The sequence below is a fragment of the Triturus cristatus genome, chromosome 6, assembly GCF_964204655.1.
Source record: "Triturus cristatus chromosome 6, aTriCri1.1, whole genome shotgun sequence".
Lineage (NCBI taxonomy): Eukaryota > Metazoa > Chordata > Amphibia > Caudata > Salamandridae > Triturus > Triturus cristatus.
Window position 1 is genome coordinate 98493288 of NC_140589.1, and position 23996 is coordinate 98517283.

Consider the following 23996-nt stretch of genomic DNA (forward strand, 5'->3'; position numbering starts at 1 on the left):
TGAGTTAACCTTGAAGGCCTGTCCACCACAATCCATACTGAAGTTCATCTCCAGTCTTGCGGGCAGGCCTATGAAGTAGCACACCCTAGAGCAACAGTGATCCAGTCACTGTGACTCTGTCACTGAAGTCACATGAACCTTGAGCAGGTTAGGGCGGTGCAAACGGTGTGACCGCACTGGGTACCTATCTCGGGTGGGTGCGTAGTGTTTGCAAGTATATTATGCTTTAAAAAAAACTTGCTGCCACCTTCCTGGCCTCCAGCAATTTTCAGAAACAATAAAAATGTCATGATAACTTCGGTGATTAATGTTCTTCCTAGAGAGAGATCCGAGTTTTGTCTAGTGGAAGGGTTGACTCATGGAAAGGTAGCACAGAGGGTTAATATGCCTGCTGCAAAGAACATGTACCGTGCAGATCACAAAGTGCACTGCTTTAATGGGGGGACCATGATGAATGGTCATTTAATGTCAACTGTACATGATGGATCCCTGAACAGTGTCATCATCTATGTGCAGGTTTGCATTGTGCTGAGGGAATTACCAGGTAATTGTTCACGCAGCTCTCTGATGGATGTCACATGCGGTTTTTCTGAGTCCCCAGATAGATCATGCAGTCTGTGTGTTCTCTTGTGTACTGCCAGTCACTGCCAATTACCGGTGTATTCAACTGTGTAGCCTTGGACCGTGTCATGTATGTGCATGTAACTTGCATGATCGAAGTAACTATTAGCAGCGATAGTACGTGCTTCTCGGTCCTCTTTCAATTGCTTGCCGTCCTTTTTCCCCAGCAACCCACCCACCCCCCCATGGGCAGCAATCTGAGGGATAGCCCCGGGCGCCACAAGCTCTAGCTACGCCTCTGATGGGGTCTATGCTGTTAACGATCAGGCAAGATTTCCATATTTGTGCACACTTTATTTGTGCGTGAGGTATGTTCTTAAGGCATGGGTTGCAAGCAGCATTTTTCCAAGGGCTATAAAGTCTGGTCTTTAACCTCATACTAAAACATCTGTGCCAAACCTCTGAAGACTGTTTAAAATGAATAACAACATTTAAACAGTTAAACTGTTTAAGTGTTGTTTTTCATTTTGTCACTGCTGCGATAATTTATTTTATTGACGCCTTTGGGGCCCGGCCAGCTGGGTGACTTTGATTCCATGGTGGGTAGTTGCGGGGTGGGGTGGTGGAGGGTGGCTTTGAGGCCTGCTGCCTTGCCCTGGTGGCGTACGTACATTGTGCAATTTGTTGGTAACCTTTGGTTTCGTTAGTTGGATAGCAGACATTTTGAGGCCCTGTGCGCCTTTGTGTGCCATTTTTAACAATTCCATTCATAAAGATACAAGGACGACTTATCAACTTAACAACTTCAAACGATGCCACTCTAATACCAACTCAAACCCTGCAATTGTGGCACTGTGATATGAAAAACGGGTAGCAATTGTAGGTTTGAATACAGCAAACTGTGCTAAGTTAAATAGTTAATATTAAGGAGGTGGTGGTATATGAATCTTTTAAGCAGCATGAAAGTGTGAAGGGGAGAAAATCAATTGAGTCAACAAACCAATTCAAGGTAACACACCTCAATACTTAATAACTCACAGACAACTGGAACATGTTAGTTAGATTTATTACAATACCAAAAACAGTAGGACATAAACATCAGTACAAGGGTATTAGGGTACAGAGGAAAAAAAAACCTCTTTCCCATAAATCCCTTCATTCACGTACTCCAATGATGGTCACACAGCCTAGGATGGACTTTTCCACGGTGTACTCCAGGTTGCTCTTCGGCATCATTTATTTTGCCCTTGTTTCCCATGCCTTTTTCTGTGCGAAACTGACTCCCGAGTATTGTCCCATATCACCTTACAGCATAAAATTCTAACCTCTCCTTTCCTTGACTAGCTGCTATAACAAAAACATTACTATTCCAACGAGAAAGCTTCTCCACCTGCAAAGAAAACATGAGATAGTACAAAATCACAGTGCACATGAAATTTAACGTTCATTCAGAAAGAGAACTACCAAGGACTGGTATTTCAGGCCTACAACTTGCGGTAACATAAGAATGTATTTCAAGCATTCATGTTACATAAATTGAGTTTAGCACAACTACATTATAATTCTGCTAATGCGGATTATCAAACTAAAATGAAGCATTAGTTTAAACCACAACTAAAACATTATGAATGTAACACAGGTTTGTTCAGATGAGTAATTCCAGACGTCATGTCTATTTCCTATGTTATTTTGTTCATCGTCTAGATAATTGCTAAAATATGGCATGTAAATGCATTAACATGGTTTACATTACTAACACACGTGTTTGCATGAAACATGATTATATGTGGGTGCGCTTGACATGTGATTATGATGCATCCCATCTAGTGTCCAAGTTTACAGCTACTTTTTACTTATTCACAGGGGCCATCGATTGACCCAGTAACTGGCAGAAAGGCCAGCCAGCATCACTAAAAGACTCAAAGCACCCCTACTCCATTACACCACTTGGATCACTAGATCATTTTCTGTTATACAAAATGAATACAGTTGACCAGCTACTCCTCACACCATTTTTTAGGCTGAAAGAAGAAGAGAAAATGCAGATCAAACTTTAGGACCAGATAAGCCTGAAATCAAGCTTGAACAGTCTACAAAAGATCGTGGAAAGGATTACACTAGAAAATTCACTACTACATGGTATACAAAGAAAATGTGGTCACTGCTAGCGCTACTAAAAATTCAACATCACAAGACTTAATGTAACCCATTTCTTTCATAAAAAAGATTTTTAAAGTACCCCACAAAACAAATATAAAACACCACGAGTGCTAGAAGAATATTACACTAGCGTTAAAGATAGAATAGGGCAAATGCATTTGCAGTTGAGACTGAAGTTTGGTACTTATTCAGATATTATTTACATTGCCAATTTTTTGCTGAGATTCTAAAGGAACTGAGAGAGAAAATGGAATTCAAGTTTTGTCAGAAGTGGGATTCGAACACACGCCTCCAGTAGACACTGCAGCCTTAATGCAGCATCTTAGACCACTCGGCCATCCTGACCTCAGGCTGATTTTTAATCTAAAGGGTGAGAAAGATATTAGGAACCAACAAATGCACAGAGCTTAGGCCAATAGTGGCTAGAGCAAGAAAAAAACTCACTGCACTCTTCCAAGAAGACAATCCTATAAGCCACTGCGAGGGAAATGATCATATTTCTCAAGAAAAAAAGTAGAGTTAACACAGGACTGTCAGAAGTGGGATTTGAACCCTCGCCTCCAGAGGAGACTGTGACTTGAACGCAGCGCCTTAGACCTCTCGTCTATCCTAACTTGCTTTCCGAGAATCTTCCAGAGGCCAGACAGCCATGCAGGTGAGGTACTGAAAAGGAATGCCCTCAATTTATTTATCCTATTATATGCACTTCCAACAGATCTTTGAACAATCTGTACAGAGCAGGACCTATGGAGAACTCTTTAGAACTTTGAGGCGAACAAAGAGAAAGTGCTATTTACCAGCCACTTGAACGGCTCAAAGCTGCTTTGAAATTGAGACAATAGCCACCTCTTGACTGGCTAAAGCAATTTCAACAAGGGATCTCAAAGTCACAACATAGGGTGGAGTATGCAAATTTAAGCAGCCCCTGATCAAAGCCCTAAGGAAATTGCTGTAAGTGTGCTGGAGTCCAGTTGTCTACCAGATGCATGGCATTCTTTCAAATTTGCAGGGCCCGTCTGGCCAGGGCATACAAGAGCATGACTCTTCCAGATGACCTCTTACATGGGTCCTATGCTCATTTGGTATGGATTGCGCTTTGTCAGCAAGACGTTATAGAACCAAAATATATGAGAAACCCCATCTCTCTTGACAAGAGGAGAACGGAATAACGTGCCAGGTGAAGACCAACAGATGCAATTTCCATCAGATGTTAACCTGATAAAGGAGATTAAATCTCCAAAAGGAATGTCAGAAGTGAGATTCGAACCCACACCTCCAAAGGAGGCTGTGGCTTAAACACAGCGCCTTAGACCTCTCGGCCATCCTGACAGTATAGGCTTTTAAGAAATGAATAAAATAAATGTCTACCTCCATGCAAGCCAGAAATAATTTAAACCTTCAAACACAAGGTGCAACTTTATGCACAGGACAATAAACACAGAAGAACACATAAGAAAGCACTTTATTTCACAGGTATACAGTTTTCATGCTTTTAGAACACCACATACCTCTCACCAGCTATTTAGGGTCCTGTATCCGACTCACAACATTTCCTTGCCTGCGACCTCTCTCTCTACACAAACAACTACAGCACAGGAAGTAGGAAGGCAATAGGTGGGGCAGTTTATGCAAATTTATGCTGCCAATGTGCCTTGCAGATTCTTGCAGGATTTCTAGATCCTTGCTGGATACAAGAGAGTAGGCCTTGTTCCAGATAAACTATCCCTAGCAGGGAAAGTCTGAGCACAGGCACTCTTTTGCTCTTTAGCCCCTGGCCTGGGACTCACCCTCACTTGCTGAGGAGTGAAATTCTGCATACCAATTTTGCACAGAAGGTATGTTTGTGGTTGTTTTGGGGATGGGTGGGAGGTCAAGAGCAGGGAAAAGCAGGTCTTCTTCACTACTAGACTCCTCTTCTATGCCTCCCTGCCATTCACTCACTCTGTTTTTGTTTCATTCTCTCCTTCCACAACACTCCTTCTCACTCACTCGCTCTATCACTTGTATTTTTGCCCTTGCTCTGCATTCTATAGTGGAAACATCTCTTGAATGAAGCATCTGAAAATGACGTGACATAAAATTTAAAACCTCCTTATTGGAAACCTAAAACATCACAAGACTTAATGTAACCCATTTCTTTCATAAAAAAGATTTTAGTACCCCACAAAACAAATATAAAACACCACCAGTGCTAGAAGAATATTACACTAGCATTAAAGATAGAATAGGGCAAATGCATTTGCAGTTGAAACTGAAGTTTGGTACTTATTCAGATATTATTTACATTGCCAATTTTTAGCTGAGATTCTAAAGGAACTGAGAGAGAAAATGGAATTCAAGTTTTGTCAGAAGTGGGATTCGAACACACACCTCCAGAAGAGACTGCGGCCTTAACGCAGTGCCTTAGACCACTCGGCCATCCTGACCCCATGCTGCTTTTTCATCTAAAGGGTTAGAAAGATATTAGGAACCAAAAAATGCACAGAGCTTAGGCCAATAGTGGCTAGAGCAAGAAAAAAACTCACTGCACTCTTCCAAGAAGACAATCCTATAAGCCACTGCGAGGGAAATGATCATATTTCTCTAGAAAAAAAGTAGAGTAAACACAGGACTGTCAGAAGTGGGATTTGAACCCACGCCTCCAGAGGAGACTGCGACCTGAACGCAGCGCCTTAGACCACTCAGCCATCCTGACTTGCTTTCCCAACATCTTCCAGAGGCCAGACAGCCATGCAGGTGAGGTACTGAAAAGGAATGCCCTCAATTTATTTATCCTATTATATGCACTTCCAACAGATCTTTGAACAATCTGTACAGAGCAGGACCTATGGAGAACTGTTTAGAACTTTGAGGCGAACAAAGAGAAAGTGCTATTCACCAGCCACGTGAACGGCTCAAAGCTGCTTTGAAATTGAGACAATAGCCACCTCTTGGCTGGCTAAAGCAATTTCAAAAAGGGATCTCAAAGTCACAACATAGGGTGGAGTATGCAAATGTAAGCAGCCCCTGATCAAAGCCCTGAGGAAATTGCTGTAAGTGTGCTGGAGTCCAGTTGTCTACCAGATGCATGGCATTCTTCCAAATTTGCAGGGCCCGTCTGGCCAGGGCATACAAGAGCATGACTCTTCCAGATGACCTCTTACATGGGTCCTATGCTCATTTGGTAAGGATTGCGCTTTGTCAGCAAGACGTTATAGAACCTAAATATATGAGAAACCCCATCTCTCTTGACAAGAGGCTAACGGAATAACGTGCCAGGTGAAGACCAACAGATGCAACTTCCATCAGATGTTAACCTGATAAAGGAGATTAAATCTCCAAAAGGCATGTCAGAAGCGGGATTCAAACCCACGCATCCAAAGGAGACTGTGGCCTAAAGACAGCACCTTAGACCTCTCGGCCATCCTGACAGTATAGGCTTTTAAGAAATGAATAAAAGTTACTCAGAAACGTCTACCTCCATGCAAGCCTGAAATAATTTAAACCTTCAAACACAAGGTGCAACTTTATGCACAGGACAATAAACACAGAAGAACACATACGAAAGCACTTTATTTCACAGGTATACAGTTTTCATGCTTTTAGAACACCACATACCTCTCACCAGCTATTTAGGGTCCTGTATCCGACTCACAACATTTCCTTGCCTGCGACCTCTCTCTCTACACAAACAACTACAGCACAGGAAGTAGGAAGGCAATAGGTGGGGCAGTTTATGCAAATTTATGCTGCCAATGTGCCTTGCAGATTCATGCAGGATTTCTAGATCCTTGCTGGATACAAGAGAGTAGGCCTTGTTCCAGATAAACTATCCCTAGCAGGGAAAGTCTGAGCACAGGCACTCTTTTGCTCTTTTGCCCCTGGCCTGGGACTCACCCTCACTTGCTGAGGCGTGAAATTCTGCATACCAACTTTGCACAGAAATTATGTTTGTGGTTGTTTGGGGATGGGTGGGAGGTCAAGAGCAGGGAAAAGCAGGTCTTCTTCACTACTAGACTCCTCTTCTATGCCTCCCTGCCATTCACTCACTCTGTTTTTTTTCATTTTCTCCTTCCACAACACTCCTTCTCACTCACTCGCTCTATCACTTGTATTTTTGCCCTTGCTCTGCATTCTATAGTGGAAACATCTCTTGAATGAAGCATCTGAAAATGACGTGACATAAAATTTAAAACCTCCTTATTGGAAACCTAAAATATCACAAGACTTAATGTAACCCATTTCTTTCATAAAAAAGATTTTTAAAGTACCCCACAAAACAAATATAAAACACCACGAGTGCTAGAAGAATATTACACTAACGTTAAAGATAGAATAGGGCAAATGCATTTGCAGTTGAAACTGAAGTTTGGTACTTATTCAGATATTATTTACATTGCCAATTTTTAGCTGAGATTCTAAAGGAACTGAGAGAGAAAATGGAATTCAAGTTTTGTCAGAAGTGGGATGCAAACCCACGCCTCCAGAAGAGACTGCAGCCTTAACGCAGCGCCTTAGACCACTCAGCCATCCTGACCCCATGCTGCTTTTTCATCTAAAGGGTGAGAAAGATATTAGGAACCAAAAAATGCACAGAGAGTAGGCCAATAGTGGCTAGAGCAAGAAAAAAACTCACTGCACTCTTCCAAGAAGACAATCCTATAAGCCACTGCGAGGGAAATGATCATATTTCTCAAGAAAAAAAGTAGAGTAAACACAGGACTGTCAGAAGTGGGATTTGAACCCACGCCTCCAGAGGAGACTGCGACCTGAACACAGCACCTTAGCCCACTTGGCCATCCTGACTTGCTTTCCCAGTGTCTTCCAGATGCCAGACAGCCATGCAGGTGAGGTACTGAAAAGGAATGCCCTCAATTTATTTATCCTATTATATGCACTTCCAACAGATCTTTGAACAATCTGTACAGAGCAGGACCTATGGAGAACTCTTTGGAACTTTGAGGCGAACAAAGAGAAAGTGCTATTCACCAGCCACTTGAACGGCTCAAAGCTGCTTTGACATTGAGACAATAGCCACCTCTTAGCTGGCTAAAGCAATTTCAACAAGGGATCTCAAAGTCACAACATAGGGTGGAGTATGCAAATGTAAGCAGCCCCTGATCAAAGCCCTGAGGAAATTGCTGTAAGTGTGCTGGAGTCCAGTTGTCTACCAGATGCATGGCATTCTTCCAAATTTGCAGGGCCCGTCTGGCCAGGGCATACAAGAGCATGACTCTTCCAGATGACATCTTACATGGGTCCTATGCTCATTTGGTAAGGATTGCGCTTTGTCAGCAAGACGTTATAGAACCTAAATATATGAGAAACCCCATCTCTCTTGACAAGAGGAGAACGGAATAACGTGCCAGGTGAAGACCAACAGATGCAACTTCCATCAGATGTTAACCTGATAAAGGAGATTAAATCTCAAAGAAAAATGCCAGAAGTGGGATTCGAACCCACACCTCCAAAGGAGACTGTGGCCTAAACACTGCACCTTAGACCTCTCGGCCATCCTGACAGTATAGACTTTTAAGAAATGAATAAAAGTTACTCAGAAATGTCTACCTCCATGCAAGCCTGAAATAATTTAAACCTTCAAACACAAGGTGCAACTTTATGCACAGGACAATAAACACAGAAGAACACATACGAAAGCACTTTATTTCACAGGTATACAGTTTTCATGCTTTTAGAACACCACATACCTCTCACCAGCTATTTAGGGTCCTGTATCCGACTCACAACATTTCCTTGCCTGCGACCTCTCTCTCTACACAAACAACTACAGCACAGGAAGTAGGAAGGCAATAGGTGGGGCAGTTTATGCAAATTTATGCTGCCAATGTGCCTTGCAGATTCATGCAGGATTTCTAGATCCTTGCTGGATACAAGAGAGTAGGCCTTGTTCCAGATAAACTATCCCTAGCAGGGAAAGTCTGAGCACAGGCACTCTTTTGCTCTTTAGCCCCTGGCCTGGGACTCACCCTCACTTGCTGAGGAGTGAAATTCTGCATACCAACTTTGCACAGAAGGTATGTTTGTGGTTGTTTGGGGGATGGGTGGGAGGTCAAGAGCAGGGAAAAGCAGGTCTTCTTCACTACTAGACTCCTCTTCTATGCCTCCCTGCCATTCACTCACTCTGTTTTTGTTTCATTCTCTCCTTCCACAACACTCCTTCTCACTCACTCGCTCTATCACTTGTAGTTTTTGCCCTTGCTCTGCATTCTATAGTGGAAACATCTCTTGAATGAAGCATCTGAAAATGACGTGACGTAAAATTTAAAACCTCCTTATTGGAAACCTAAAATATCACAAGACTTAATGTAACCCATTTCTTTCATAAAAAAGATTTTAGTACCCCACAAAACAAATATAAAACACCACGAGTGCTAGAAGAATATTACACTGGCGTTAAAGATAGAATAGGGCAAATGCATTTGCAGTTGAAACTGAAGTTTGGTACTTATTCAGATATTATTTACATTGCCAATTTTTAGCTGAGATTCTAAAGGAACTGAGAGAGAAAATGGAATTCAAGTTTTGTCAGAAGTGGGATTCGAACACACACCTCCAGAAGAGACTGCAGCCTTAACGCAGCGCCTTAGACCACTCGGCAATCCTGACCCCATGCTGCTGTTTCATCTAAAGGGTGAGAAAGATATTAGGAACCAAAAAATGCACAGAGCTTAGGCCAATAGTGGCTAGAGCAAGAAAAAAGCTCACTGCACTCTTCCAAGAAGACAATCCTATAAGCCACTGCGAGGGAAATGATCATATTTCTCAAGAAAAAAAGTAAAGCAATCACAGGACTGTATGAAGTGAGATTTGAACCCATGCCTCCAGAGGAGACTGCGACCTGAACGCAGCGCCTTAGACCACTCGGCCATCCTGACTTGCTTTCCCAGTGTATTCCAGATGCCAGACAGCCATGCAGGTGAGGTACTGAAAAGGAATGCCCTCAATTTATTTATCCTATTATATGCACTTCCAACAGATCTTTGAACAATCTGTACAGAGCAGGACCTATGGAGATCTCTTTAGAACTTTGAGGCGAACAAAGAGAAAGTGCTATTCACCAGCCACTTGAACGGCTCAAAGCTGCTTTGAAATTGAGACAATAGCCACCTCTTGGCTGGCTAAAGCAATTTCAACAAGGGATCTCAAAGTCACAACATAGGGTGGAGTATGCAAATTTAAGCAGCCCCTGATCAAAGCCCTGAGGAAATTGCTGTAAGTGTGCTGGAGTCCAGTTGTCTACCAGATGCATGGCATTCTTCCAAATTTGCAGGGCCCGTCTGGCCAGGGCATACAAGAGCATGACTCTTCCAGATGACCTCTTACATGGGTCCTATGCTCATTTGGTAAGAATTGCGCTTTGTCAGCAAGACGTTATAGAACCTAAATATATGAGAAACCCCATCTCTCTTGACAAGAGGAGAACGGAATAACGTGCCAGGTGAAGACCAACAGATGCAACTTCCATCAGATGTTGACCTGATAAAGGAGATTAAATCTCCAAAAGGAATGTCAGAAGTGGGATTCAAACCCACACCTCCAAAGGAGACTGTGGTCTAAACACAGCGCCTTAGACCTCTCAGCCATCCTGACAGTATAGGTTTTTAAGAAATGAATAAAAGTTACTCAGAAATGTCTACCTCCATGCAAGCCTGAAATAATTTAAACCTTCAAACACAAGGTGCAACTTTATGCACAGGACAATAAACACAGAAGAACACATACGAAAGCACTTTATTTCACAGGTATACAGTTTTCATGCTTTTAGAACACCACATACCTCTCACCAGCTATTTAGGGTCCTGTATCCGACTCACAACATTTCCTTGCCTGCGACCTCTCTCTCTACACAAACAACTACAGCACAGGAAGTAGGAAGGCAATAGGTGGGGCAGTTTATGCAAATTTATGCTGCCAATGTGCCTTGCAGATTCATGCAGGATTTCTAGATCATTGCTGGATGCAAGAGAGTAGGCCTTGTTCCAGATAAACTATCCCTAGCAGGGAAAGTCTGAGCACAGGCACTCTTTTGCTCTTTAGCCCCTGGCCTGGGACTCACCCTCACTTGTTGAGGCGTGAAATTCTGCATACCAACTTTGCACAGAAGGTATGTTTGTGGTTGTTTGGTGATGGGTGGGAGGTCAAGAGCAGGGAAAAGCAGGTCTCCTTCACTACTAGACTCCTCTTCTATGCCTCCCTGCCATTCACTCACTCACTCTGTCTTTGTTTCATTCTCTCCTTCCACAACACTCCTTCTCACTCACTCGCTCTATCACTTGTATTTTTGCCCTTGCTCTGCATTCTATAGTGGAAACATCTCTTGAATGAAGCATCTGAAAATGACGTGACATAAAATTTAAAACCTCCTTGTTGGAAACCTAAAACATCACAAGACTTAATGTAACCCATTTCTTTCATAAAAAAGATTTTTAAAGTACCCCACAAAACAAATATAAAACACCACGAGTGCTAGGAGAATATTACATTAACGTTAAAGATAGAATAGGGCAAATGCATTTGCAGTTGAAACTGAAGTTTGGTACTTATTCAGATATTATTTACATTGCCAATTTTTAGCTTAGATTCTAAAGGAACTGAGAGAGAAAATGGAATTCAAGTTTTGTCAGAAGTGGGATTCGAACCCACGCCTCCAGGAGAGACTGCGGCCTTAACGCAGCGCCTTAGACCACTAGGCCCCACGCCTCCAGGAGAGACTGCGGCCTTAACGCAGCGCCTTAGACCACTCGGCCATCCTGACCCCATGCTGCTTTTTCATCTAAAGGGTGAGAAAGATATTAGGAACCAAAAAATGCACAGAGCTTAGGCCAATAGTGGCTAGAGCAAGAAAAAAACTCACTGCACTCTTTCAAGAAGACAATCCTATAAGCCACTGCGAGGGAAATGATCATATTTCTCAAGAAAAAAAGTAGAGTAAACACAGGACTGTCTGAAGTGGGATTTGAACCCACACCTCCAGAGGAGACTGCAACCTGAACGCAGCGCCTTAGACCACTCGGCCATCCTGACTTGCTTTCCCAGCATCTTCCAGAGGCCAGACAGCCATGCAGGTGAGGTACTGAAAAGGAATGCCCTCAATTTATTTATCCTATTATATGCACTTCCAACAGATCTTTGAACAATCTGTACAGAGCAGGACCTATGGAGAACTCTTTAGAACTTTGAGGCGAACAAAGAGAAAGTGCTATTCACCAGCCACTTGAACGGCTCAAAGCTGCGTTGAAATTGAGTCAATAGCCACCTCTTGGCTGGCTAAAGCAATTTCAACAAGGGATCTCAAAGTCACAACATAGGGTGGAGTATGCAAATTTAAGCAGCCCCTGATCAAAGCCCTAAGGAAATTGCTGTAAGTGTGCTGGAGTCCAGTTGTCTACCAGATGCATGGCATTCTTCCAAATTTGCAGGGCCCGTCTGGCCAGGGCATACAAGAGCATGACTCTTCCAGATGACCTCTTACATGGGTCCTATGCTCATTTGGTAAGGATTGCGCTTTGTCAGCAAGACGTTATAGAACCTAAATATATGAGAAACCCCATCTCTCTTGACAAGAGGAGAACGGAATAACGTGCCAGGTGAAGACCAATAGATGCAACTTCCATCAGATGTTAACCTGATAAAGGAGATTAAATCTCCAAAAGGCATGTCAGAAGTCGGATTTGAACCCACGGCTCCAAAGGAGACTGTGGCCTAAACACAGCACCTTAGACCTCTCGGCCATCCTGACAGTATAGGCTTTTAAGAAATGAATAAAAGTTACTCAGAAACGTCTACCTCCATGCAAGCCTGAAATAATTTAAACCTTCAAACACAAGGTGCAACTTTATGCACACGACAATAAACACAGCAGAACACATACGAAGGCACTTTATTTCACAGGTATACAGTTTTCATGCTTTTAGAACACCACATACCTCTCACCAGCTATTTAGTGTCCTGTATCCGACTCACAACATTTCCTTGCCTGCGACCTCTCTCTCTACACAAACAACTACAGCACAGGAAGTAGGAAGGCAATAGGTGGGGCAGTTTATGCAAATTTATGCTGCCAATGTGCCTTGCAGATTCATGCAGGATTTCTAGATCCTTGCTGGATACAAGAGAGTAGGCCTTGTTCCAGATAAACTATCCCTAGCAGGGAAAGTCTGAGCACAGGCACTCTTTTGCTCTTTAGCCCCTGGCCTGGGACTCACCCTCACTTGCTGAGGCGTGAAATTCTGCATACCAACTTTGCACAGAAGGTATGTTTGTGGTTGTTTGGGGATGGGTGGGAGGTCAAGAGCAGGGTAAAGCAGGTCTTCTTCACTACTAGACTCCTCTTCTATGCCTCCCTGCCATTCACTCACTCTGTCTTTGTTTCATTCTTTCCTTCCACAACACTCCTTCTCACTCACTCGCTCTATCACTTGTATTTTTGCCCTTGCTCTGCATTCTATAGTGGAAACATCTCTTGAATGAAGCATCTGAAAATGACGTGACATAAAATTTAAAACCTCCTTATTGGAAACCTAAAACATCACAAGACTTAATGTAACCCATTTCTTTCATAAAAAAGATTTTTAAAGTACCCCACAAAACAAATATAAAACACCACGAGTGCTAGAAGAATATTACATTAACGTTAAAGATAGAATAGGGCAAATGCATTTGCAGTTGAAACTGAAGTTTGGTACTTATTCAGATATCATTCACATTGCCAATTTTTAGCTGAGATTCTAAAGGAACTGAGAGAGAAAATGGAATTCAAGTTTTGTCAGAAGTGGGATTCGAACCCACGCCTCCAGGAGAGACTGCGGCCTTAACGCAGTGCCTTAGACCACTCGGCCATCCTGACCCCATGCTGCTTTTTCATCTAAAGGGTGAGAAAGATATTAGGAACCAAAAAATGCACAGAGCTTAGGCCAATAGTGGCTAGAGCAAGAAAAAACTCACTGCACTCTTCCAAGAAGACAATCCTATAAGCCACTGCGAGGGAAATGATCATATTTCTCAAGAAAAAAAGTAGAGTAAACACAGGACTGTCTGAAGTGGGATTTGAACCCACGCCTCCAGAGGAGACTGCGACCTGAACGCAGCACCTTAGACCACTCGGCCATCCTGACTTGCTTTCCCAGCATCTTCCAGAGGCCAGACAGCCATGCAGGTGAGGTACTGAAAAGGAATGCCCTCAATGTATTTATCCTATTATATGCACTTCCAACAGATCTTTGAACAATCTGTACAGAGCAGGACCTATGGAGAACTCTTTAGAACTTTGAGGCGAACAAAGAGAAAGTGCTATTCACCAGCCACTTGAACGGCTCAAAGCTGCTTTGAAATTGAGACAATAGCCACCTCTTGGCTGGCTAAAGCAATTTCAACAAGGGATCTCAAAGTCACAACATAGGGTGGAGTATGCAAATTTAAGCAGCCCCTGATCAAAGCCCTAAGGAAATTGCTGTAAGTGTGCTGGAGTCCAGTTGTCTACCAGATGCATGGCATTCTTCCAAATTTGCAGGGCCCGTCTGGCCAGGGCATACAAGAGCATGACTCTTCCAGATGACCTCTTACATGGGTCCTATGCTCATTTGGTAAGGATTGCGCTTTGTCAGCAAGACGTTATAGAACCTAAATATATGAGAAACCCCATCTCTCTTGACAAGAGGAGAACGGAATAACGTGCCAGGTGAAGACCAACAGATGCAACTTCCATCAGATGTTAACCTGATAAAGGAGATTAAATCTCCAAAAGGCATGTCAGAAGTGGGATTCGAACCCATGCCTCCAAAGGAGACTGTGGGCTAAACACAGCGCCTTAGACCTCTCGGCCATCCTGACAGTATAGGCTTTTAAGAAATGAATAAAAGTTACTCAGAAACGTCTACCTCCATGCAAGCCTGAAATAATTTAAACCTTCAAACACAAGGTGCAACATTATGCACAGGACAATAAACACAGAAGAACACATACGAAAGCACTTTATTTCACAGGTATACAGTTTTCATGCTTTTAGAACACCACATACCTCTCACCAGCTATTTAGGGTCCTGTATCCGACTCACAACATTTCCTTGCCTGCGACCTCTCTCTCTACACAAACAACTACAGCACAGGAAGTAGGAAGGCAATAGGTGGGGCAGTTTATGCAAATTTATGCTGCCAATGTGCCTTGCAGATTCATGGAGGATTTCTAGATCCTTGCTGGATACAAGAGAGTAGGCCTTGTTCCAGATAAACTATCCCTAGCAGGGAAAGTCTGAGCACAGGCACTCTTTTGCTCTTTAGCCCCTGGCCTAGGACTCACCCTCACTTGCTGAGGCGTGAAATTCTGCATACCAACTTTGCACAGAAGGTATGTTTGTGGTTGTTTGGGGATGGGTGGGAGGTCAAGAGCAGGGAAAAGCAGGTCTCCTTCACTACTAGACTCCTCTTCTATGCCTCCCTGCCATTCACTCACTCTGTCTTTGTTTCATTCTCTCCTTCCACAACAATCCTTCTCACTCACTCGCTCTATCACTTGTATTTTTGCCCTTGTTCTGCATTCTATAGTGGAAACATCTCTTGAATGAAGCATCTGAAAATGACGTGACATAAAATTTAAAACCTCCTTATTGGAAACCTAAAACATCACAAGACTTAATGTAACCCATTTCTTTCATAAAAAAAGATTTTTAAAGTACCCCACAAAACAAATATAAAACACCACGAGTGCTAGAAGAATATTACACTAACGTTAAAGATAGAATAGGGCAAATGCATTTGCAGTTGAAACTGAAGTTTGGTACTTATTCAGATATTATTTACATTGCCAAGTTTTAGCTGAGATTCTAAAGGAACTGAGAGAGAAAATGGAATTCAAGTTTTGTCAGAAGTGGGATTCGAACCCACGCCTCCAGGAGAGACTGCGGCCTTAACGCAGCGCCTTAGACCACTCGGCCATCCTGACCCCATGCTGCTTTTTCATCTAAAGGGTGAGAAAGATATTAGGAACCAAAAAATGCACAGAGCTTAGGCCAATAGTGGCTAGAGCAAGAAAAAAACTCACTGCACTCTTCCAAGAAGACAATCCTATAAGGCACTGCGAGGGAAATGATCATATTTCTCAAGAAAAAAAGTAGAGTAAACACAGGACTGTCTGAAGTGGGATTTGAACCCACACCTCCAGAGGAGACTGCTACCTGAACGCAGCGCCTTAGACCACTCGGCCATCCTGACTTGCTTTCCCAGCATCTTCCAGAGGCCAGACAGCCATGCAGGTGAGGTACTGAAAAGGAATGCCCTCAATTTATTTATCCTATTATATGCACTTCCAACAGATCTTTGAACAATCTGTACAGAGCAGGACCTATGGAGAACTCTTTAGAACTTTGAGGCGAACAAAGAGAAAGTGCTATTCACCAGTCACTTGAACGGCTCAAAGCTGCTTTGAAATTGAGACAATAGCCACCTCTTGGCTGGCTAAAGCAATTTCAACAAGGGATCTCAAAGTCACAACATAGGGTGGAGTATGCAAATTTAAGCAGCCCCTGATCAAAGCCCTGAGGAAATTGCTGTAAGTGTGCTGGAGTCCAGTTGTCTACCAGATGAATGGCATTCTTCCAAATTTGCAGGGCCCGTCTGGCCAGGGCATACAAGAGCATGACTCTTCCAGATGACCTCTTACATGGGTCCTATGCTCCTTTGGTAAGGATTGCGCTTTGTCAGCAAGACGTTATAGAACCTAAATATATGAGAAACCCCATCTCTCTTGACAAGAGGAGAACGGAATAACGTGCCAGGTGAAGACCAACAGATGCAACTTCCATCAGATGTTAACCTGATAAAGGAGATTAAATCTCCAAAAGGCATGTCAGAAGTGGGATTCGAAACCACGCCTCCAAAGGAGACTGTGGCCTAAACACAGTGCCTTAGAACTCTCGGCCATCCTGACAGTATAGGCTTTTAAGAAATGAATAAAAGTTACTCAGAAACGTCTACCTCCATGCAAGCCTGAAATAATTTAAACCTTCAAACACAAGGTGCAACTTTTTGCACAGGACAAGAAACACAGAAGAACACATACGAAAGCACTTTATTTCACAGGTATACAGTTTTCATGCTTTAAGAACACCACATACCTCTCACCAGCTATTTAGGGTCCTGTATCCGACTCACAACATTTCCTTGCCTGCGACCTCTCTCTACACAAACAACTACAGAACAGGAAGTAGGAAGGCAATAGGTGGGGCAGTTTATGCAAATTTATGCTGCCAATGTGCCTTGCAGATTCATGCAGGATTTCTAGATCCTTGCTGGATACAAGAGAGTAGGCCTTGTTCCAGATAAACTATCCCTAGCAGGGGAAAGTCTGAGCACAGGCACTCTTTTGCTCTTTAGCCCCTGGCCTGGGACTCACCCTCACTTGCTGAGGCGTGAAATTCTGCATACCAACTTTGCACAGAAGGTATGTTTGTGGTTGTTTGGGGATGGGTGGGAGGTCAAGAGCAGGGTAAAGCAGGTCTTCTTCACTACTAGACTCCTCTTCTATGCCTCCCTGCCATTCACTCACTATGTCTTTGTTTCATTCTCTCCTTCCACAACACTCCTTCTCACTCACTTGCTCTATCACTTGTATTTTTGCCCTTGCTCTGCATTCTATAGTGGAAACATCTCTTGAATGAAGCATCTGAAAATGACGTGACATAAAATTTAAAACCTCCTTATTGGAAACCTAAAACATCACAAGACTTAATGTAACCCATTTCTTTCATAAAAAAGATTTTTAAAGTACCCCACAAAACAAATATAAAACACCACGAGTGCTAGAAGAATATTACATTAATGTTAAAGATAGAATAGGGCAAATGCATTTGCAGTTGAAACTGGAGTTTGGTACTTATTCAGATATTATTTACATTGCCAATTTTTAGCTGAGATTCTAAAGGAACTGAGAGAGAAAATGGAATTCAAGTTTTGTCAGAAGTGGGATGCGAACCCACGCCTCCAGGAGAGACTGCTGCCTTAACGCAGCGCCTTAGACCACTCGGCCATCCTGACCCCATGCTGCTTTTTCATCTAAAGGGTGAGAAAGATATTAGGAACCAAAAAATGCACAGAGCTTAGGCCAATAGTGGCTAGAGCAAGAAAAAACTCACTGCACTCTTCCAAGAAGACAATCCTATAAGCCACTGCGAGGGAAATGATCATATTTCTCAAGAAAAAAAGTAGAGTAAACACAGGACTGTCTGAAGTGGGATTTGAACCCACGCCTCCAGAGGAGACTGCGGCCTGAACGCAGCACCTTAGACCACTCGGCCATCCTGACTTGCTTTCCCAGCATCTTCCAGAGGCCAGACAGCCATGCAGGTGAGGTACTGAAAAGGAATGCCCTCAATGTATTTATCCTATTATATGCACTTCCAACAGATCTTTGAACAATCTGTACAGAGCAGGACCTATGGAGAACTCTTTAGAACTTTGAGGCGAACAAAGAGAAAGTGCTATTCACCAGCCACTTGAACGGCTCAAAGCTGCTTTGAAATTGAGACAATAGCCACCTCTTGGCTGGCTAAAGCAATTTCAACAAGGGATCTCAAAGTCACAACATAGGGTGGAGTATGCAAATTTAAGCAGCCCCTGATCAAAGCCCTAAGGAAATTGCTGTAAGTGTGCTGGAGTCCAGTTGTCTACCAGATGCATGGCATTCTTCCAAATTTGCAGGGCCCGTCTGGCCAGGGCATACAAGAGCATGACTCTTCCAGATGACCTCTTACATGGGTCCTATGCTCATTTGGTAAGGATTGCGCTTTGTCAGCAAGACGTTATAGAACCTAAATATATGAGAAACCCCATCTCTCTTGACAAGAGGAGAACGGAATAACGTGCCAGGTGAAGACCAACAGATGCAACTTCCATCAGATGTTAACCTGATAAAGGAGATTAAATCTCCAAAAGGCATGTCAGAAGTGGGATTCGAACCCAAGCCTCCAAAGGAGACTGTGGGCTAAACACAGCGCCTTAGACCTCTCGGCCACCCTGACAGTATAGGCTTTTAAGAAATGAATAAAAGTTACTCAGAAACGTCTACCTCCATGCAAGGCTGAAATAATTTAAACCTTCAAACACAAGGTGCAACATTATGCACAGGACAATAAACACAGAAGAACACATACGAAAGCACTTTATTTCACAGGTATACAGTTTTCATGCTTTTAGAACACCACATACCTCTCACCAGCTATTTAGGGTCCTGTATCCGACTCACAACATTTCCTTGCCTGCGACCTCTCTCTCTACACAAACAACTACAGCACAGGAAGTAGGAAGGCAATAGGTGGGGCAGTTTATGCAAATTTATGCTGCCAATGTGCCTTGCAGATTCATGCAGGATTTCTAGATCCTTGCTGGATACAAGAGAGTAGGCCTTGTTCCAGATAAACTATCCCTAGCAGGGAAAGTCTGAGCACAGGCACTCTTTTGCTCTTTAGCCCCTGGCCTGGGACTCACCCTCACTTGCTGAGGCGTGAAATTCTGCATACCAACTTTGCACAGAAGGTATGTTTGTGGTTTTTTGGGGATGGGTGGGAGGTCAAGAGCAGGGAAAAGCAGGTCTCCTTCACTACTAGACTCCTCTTCTATGCCTCCCTGCCGTTCACTCACTCTGTCTTTGTTTCATTCTCTCCTTCCACAACAATCCTTCTCACTCACTCGCTCTATCACTTGTATTTTTGCCCTTGTTCTGCATTCTATAGTGGAAACATCTCTTGAATGAAGCATCTGAAAATGACGTGACATAAAATTTAAAACCTCCTTATTGGAAACCTAAAACATCACAAGACTTAATGTAACCCATTTCTTTCATAAAAAAGATTTTTAAAGTACCCCACAAAACAAATATAAAACACCACGAGTGCTAGAAGAATATTACATTAACGTTAAAGATAGAATAGGGCAAATGCATTTGCAGTTGAAACTGAAGTTTGGTACTTATTCAGATATTATTTACATTGCCAAGTTTTAGCTGAGATTCTAAAGGAACTGAGAGAGAAAATGGAATTCAAGTTTTGTCAGAAGTGGGATTCGAACCCACGCCTCCAGGAGAGACTGCGGCCTTAACGCAGCGCCTTAGACCACTCGGCCATCCTGACCCCATGCTGCTTTTTCATCTAAAGGGTGAGAAAGATATTAGGAACCAAAAAATGCACAGAGCTTAGGCCAATAGTGGCTAGAGCAAGAAAAAAACTCACTGCACTCTTCCAAGAAGACAATCCTATAAGGCACTGCGAGGGAAATGATCATATTTCTCAAGAAAAAAAGTAGAGTAAACACAGGACTGTCAGAAGTGGGATTTGAACCCACGCCTCCAGAGGAGACTGCAACCTGAACGCAGCGCCTTAGACCACTCAGCCATCCTGACTTGCTTTCCCAGCATCTTCCAGAGGCCAGACAGCCATGCAGGTGAGGTGCTGAAAAGGAATGCCCTCAATTTATTTATCCTATTATATGCACTTCCAACAGATCTTTGAACAATCTGTACAGAGCAGGACCTATGGAGAACTCTTTAGAACTTTGAGGCGAACAAAGAGAAAGTGCTATTCACCAGCCACTTGAACGGCTCAAAGCTGCTTTGAAATTGAGACAATAGCCACCTCTTGGCTGGCTAAAGCAATTTCAACAAGGGATCTCAAAGTCACAACATAGGGTGGAGTATGCAAATTTAAGCAGCCCCTGATCAAAGCCCTGAGGAAATTGCTGTAAGTGTGCTGGAGTCCAGTTGTCTACCAGATGAATGGCATTCTTCCAAATTTGCAGGGCCCGTCTGGCCAGGGCATACAAGAGCATGACTCTTCCAGATGACCTCTTACATGGGTCCTATGCTCCTTTGGTAAGGATTGCGCTTTGTCAGCAAGACGTTATAGAACCTAAATATATGAGAAACCCCATCTCTCTTGACAAGAGGAGAACGGAATAACGTGCCAGGTGAAGACCAACAGATGCAACTTCCATCAGATGTTAACCTGATAAAGGAGATTAAATCTCCAAAAGGCATGTCAGAAGTGGGATTCGAAACCACGCCTCCAAAGGAGACTGTGGCCTAAACACAGTGCCTTAGAACTCTCGGCCATCCTGACAGTATAGGCTTTTAAGAAATGAATAAAAGTTACTCAGAAACGTCTACCTCCATGCAAGCCTGAAATAATTTAAACCTTCAAACACAAGGTGCAACTTTTTGCACAGGACAAGAAACACAGAAGAACACATACGAAAGCACTTTATTTCACAGGTATACAGTTTTCATGCTTTTAGAACACCACATACCTCTCACCAGCTATTTAGGGTCCTGTATCCGACTCACAACATTTCCTTGCCTGCGACCTCTCTCTCTACACAAACAACTACAGCACAGGAAGTAGGAAGGCAATAGGTGGGGCAGTTTATGCAAATTTATGCTGCCAATGTGCCTTGCAGATTCATGCAGGATTTCTAGATCCTTGCTGGATACAAGAGAGTAGGCCTTGTTCCAGATAAACTATCCCTAGCAGGGAAAGTCTGAGCACAGGCACTCTTTTGCTCTTTAGCCCCTGGCCTGGGACTCACCCTCACTTGCTGAGGCGTGAAATTCTGCATACCAACTTTGCACAGAAGGAATGTTTGTGGTTGTTTGGGGGATGGGTGGGAGGTCAAGAGCAGGGAAAAGCAGGTCTTCTTCACTACTAGACTCCTCTTCTATGCCTCCCTGCCATTCACTCACTCTGTTTTTTATTCATTCTCTCCTTCCACAACACTCCTTCTCACTCACTCGCTCTATCACTTGTATTTTTGCCCTTGCTCTGCATTGTATAGTGGAAACATCTCTTGAATGAAGCATCTGAAAATGACGTGACATAAAATTTAAAACCTCTTTATTGGAAACCTAAAACATCACAAGACTTAATGTAACCCATTTCTTTCATAAAAAGATTTTTAAAGTACCCCACAAAACAAATATAAAACACCACGAGTGCTAGAAGAATATTACATTAACGTTAAAGATAGAATAGGGCAAATGCATTTGCAGTTGAAACTGAAGTTTGGTACTTATTCAGATATTATTTACATTGCCAATTTTTAGCTGATATTCTAAAGGAACTGAGAGAGAAAATGGAATTCAAGTTTTGTCAGAAGTGGGATTCGAACCCACGCCTCCAGGAGAAACTGCGGCCTTAACGCAGCGCCTTAGACCACTCGGCCATCCTGACCCCATGCTGCTTTTTCATCTAAAGGGTGAGAAAGATATTAGGAACCAAAAAATGCACAGAGCTTAGGCCAATAGTGGCTAGAGCAAGAAAAAAACTCACTGCACTCTTCCAAGAAGACAATCCTATAAGGCACTGCGAGGGAAATGATCATATTTCTCAAGAAAAAAAGTAGAGTAAACACAGGACTATCAGAAGTGGGATTTGAACCCACGCCTCCAGAGGAGAGTGCAACCTGAACGCAGTGCCTTAGACCACTCGGCCATCCTGACTTGCTTTCCCAACATCTTCCAGAGGCCAGACAGCCATGCAGGTGAGGTACTGAAAAGGAATGCCCTCAATTTATTTATCCTATTATATGCACTTCCAACAGATCTTTGAACAATCTGTACAGAGCAGGACCTATGGAGAACTCTTTAGAACTTTGAGGCTAACAAAGAGAAAGTGCTATTCACCAGCCACTTGAACGGCTCAAAGCTGCTTTGAAATTGAGACAATAGCCACCTCTTGGCTGGCTAAAGCAATTTCAACAAGGGATCTCAAAGTCACAACATAGGGTGGAGTATGCAAATTTAAGCAGCCCCTGATCAAAGCCCTGAGGAAATTGCTGTAAGTGTGCTGGAGTCCAGTTGTCTACCAGATGCATGGCATTCTTCCAAATTTGCAGGGCCCGTCTGGCCAGGGCATACAAGAGCATGACTCTTCCAGATGACCTCTTACATGGGTCCTATGCTCATTTGGTAAGGATTGCGCTTTGTCAGCAAGACGTTATAGAACCTAAATATATGAGAAACCCCATCTCTCTTGACAAGAGGAGAACGGAATAACGTGCCAGGTGAAGACCAACAGATGCAACTTCCATCAGATGTTAACCTGATAAAGGAGATTAAATCTCCAAAAGGCATGTCAGAAGTGGGATTCGAACCCACGCCTCCAAAGGAGACTGTGGCCTAAACACAGCGCCTTAGACCTCTCGGCCATCCTAACAGTATAGACTTTTAAGAAATGAATAAAAGTTACTCAGAAATGTCTACCTCCATGCAAGCCTGAAATAATTTAAACCTTCAAACACAAGGTGCAACTTTATGCACAGGACAATAAACACAGAAGAACACATACGAAGGCACTTTATTTCACAGGTATACAGTTTTCGTGCTTTTAGAACACCACATACCTCTCACCAGCTATTTAGGGTCCTGTATCCGACTCACAACATTTCCTTGCCTGCGACCTCTCTCTCTACACAAACAACTACAGCACAGGAAGTAGGAAGGCAATAGGTGGGGCAGTTTATGCAAATTTATGCTGCCAATGTGCCTTGCAGATTCATGCAGGATTTCTAGATCCTTGCTGGATACAAGAGAGTAGGCCTTGTTCCAGATAAACTATCCCTGGCAGGGAAAGTCTGAGCACAGGCACTCTTTTGCTCTTTAGCCCCTGGCCATGGACTCACCCTCACTTGCTGAGGCGTGAAATTCTGCATACCAACTTTGCACAGAAGGTATGTTTGTGGTTGTTTGGGGGATGGGTGGGAGGTCAAGAGCAGGGAAAAGCAGGTCTTCTTCACTACTAGACTCCTCTTCTATGCCGCCCTGCCATTCACTCACTCTGTTTTTGTTTCATTCTCTCCTTCCACAACACTCCTTCTCACTCACTCGCTCTATCACTTGTATTTTTGCCCTTGCTCTGCATTCTATAGTGGAAACATCTCTTGAATGAAGCATCTGAAAATGACGTGACATAAAATTTAAAACCTCCTTATTGGAAACCTAAAACATCACAAGACTTAATGTAACCCATTTCTTTCATAAAATTTTTTTTTAAAGTACCCCACAAAACAAATATAAAACACCACGAGTGCTAGAAGAATATTACACTAACGTTAAAGATAGAATAGGGCAAATGCATTTGCAGTTGAAACTGAAGTTTGGTACTTATTCAGATATTATTTACATTGCCAATTTTTAGCTGAGATTCTAAAGGAACTGAGAGAGAAAATGGAATTCAAGTTTTGTCAGAAGTGGGATGCAAACCCACGTCTCCAGAAGAGACTGCAGCCTTAACGCAGCG

The 23996-nt window shown here is 43.0% G+C and overlaps 6 non-coding genes across 6 annotated transcripts; all 6 read right to left on the reverse strand.

The window, feature by feature from the left end:
- Positions 1–5333: 5333 nt before the first annotated feature.
- Positions 5334–5416, reverse strand: TRNAL-CAG (transfer RNA leucine (anticodon CAG)). Its single transcript has one exon. It is a non-coding gene; the product is annotated as a tRNA-Leu (tRNA).
- An 8068-nt stretch (positions 5417–13484) lies between these two features.
- TRNAL-AAG (transfer RNA leucine (anticodon AAG)) lies at positions 13485–13567 on the reverse strand. Its single transcript has one exon. It is a non-coding gene; the product is annotated as a tRNA-Leu (tRNA).
- Positions 13568–15575: 2008 nt separating this feature from the next.
- On the reverse strand, positions 15576–15658 carry TRNAL-AAG (transfer RNA leucine (anticodon AAG)). Its single transcript has one exon. It is a non-coding gene; the product is annotated as a tRNA-Leu (tRNA).
- Positions 15659–19755: 4097 nt separating this feature from the next.
- Positions 19756–19838, reverse strand: TRNAL-AAG (transfer RNA leucine (anticodon AAG)). The gene has a single exon. It is a non-coding gene; the product is annotated as a tRNA-Leu (tRNA).
- Positions 19839–21846: 2008 nt separating this feature from the next.
- On the reverse strand, positions 21847–21929 carry TRNAL-AAG (transfer RNA leucine (anticodon AAG)). The gene has a single exon. It is a non-coding gene; the product is annotated as a tRNA-Leu (tRNA).
- Positions 21930–22830: 901 nt separating this feature from the next.
- Positions 22831–22913, reverse strand: TRNAL-UAG (transfer RNA leucine (anticodon UAG)). Its single transcript has one exon. It is a non-coding gene; the product is annotated as a tRNA-Leu (tRNA).
- Positions 22914–23996: the final 1083 nt, after the last annotated feature.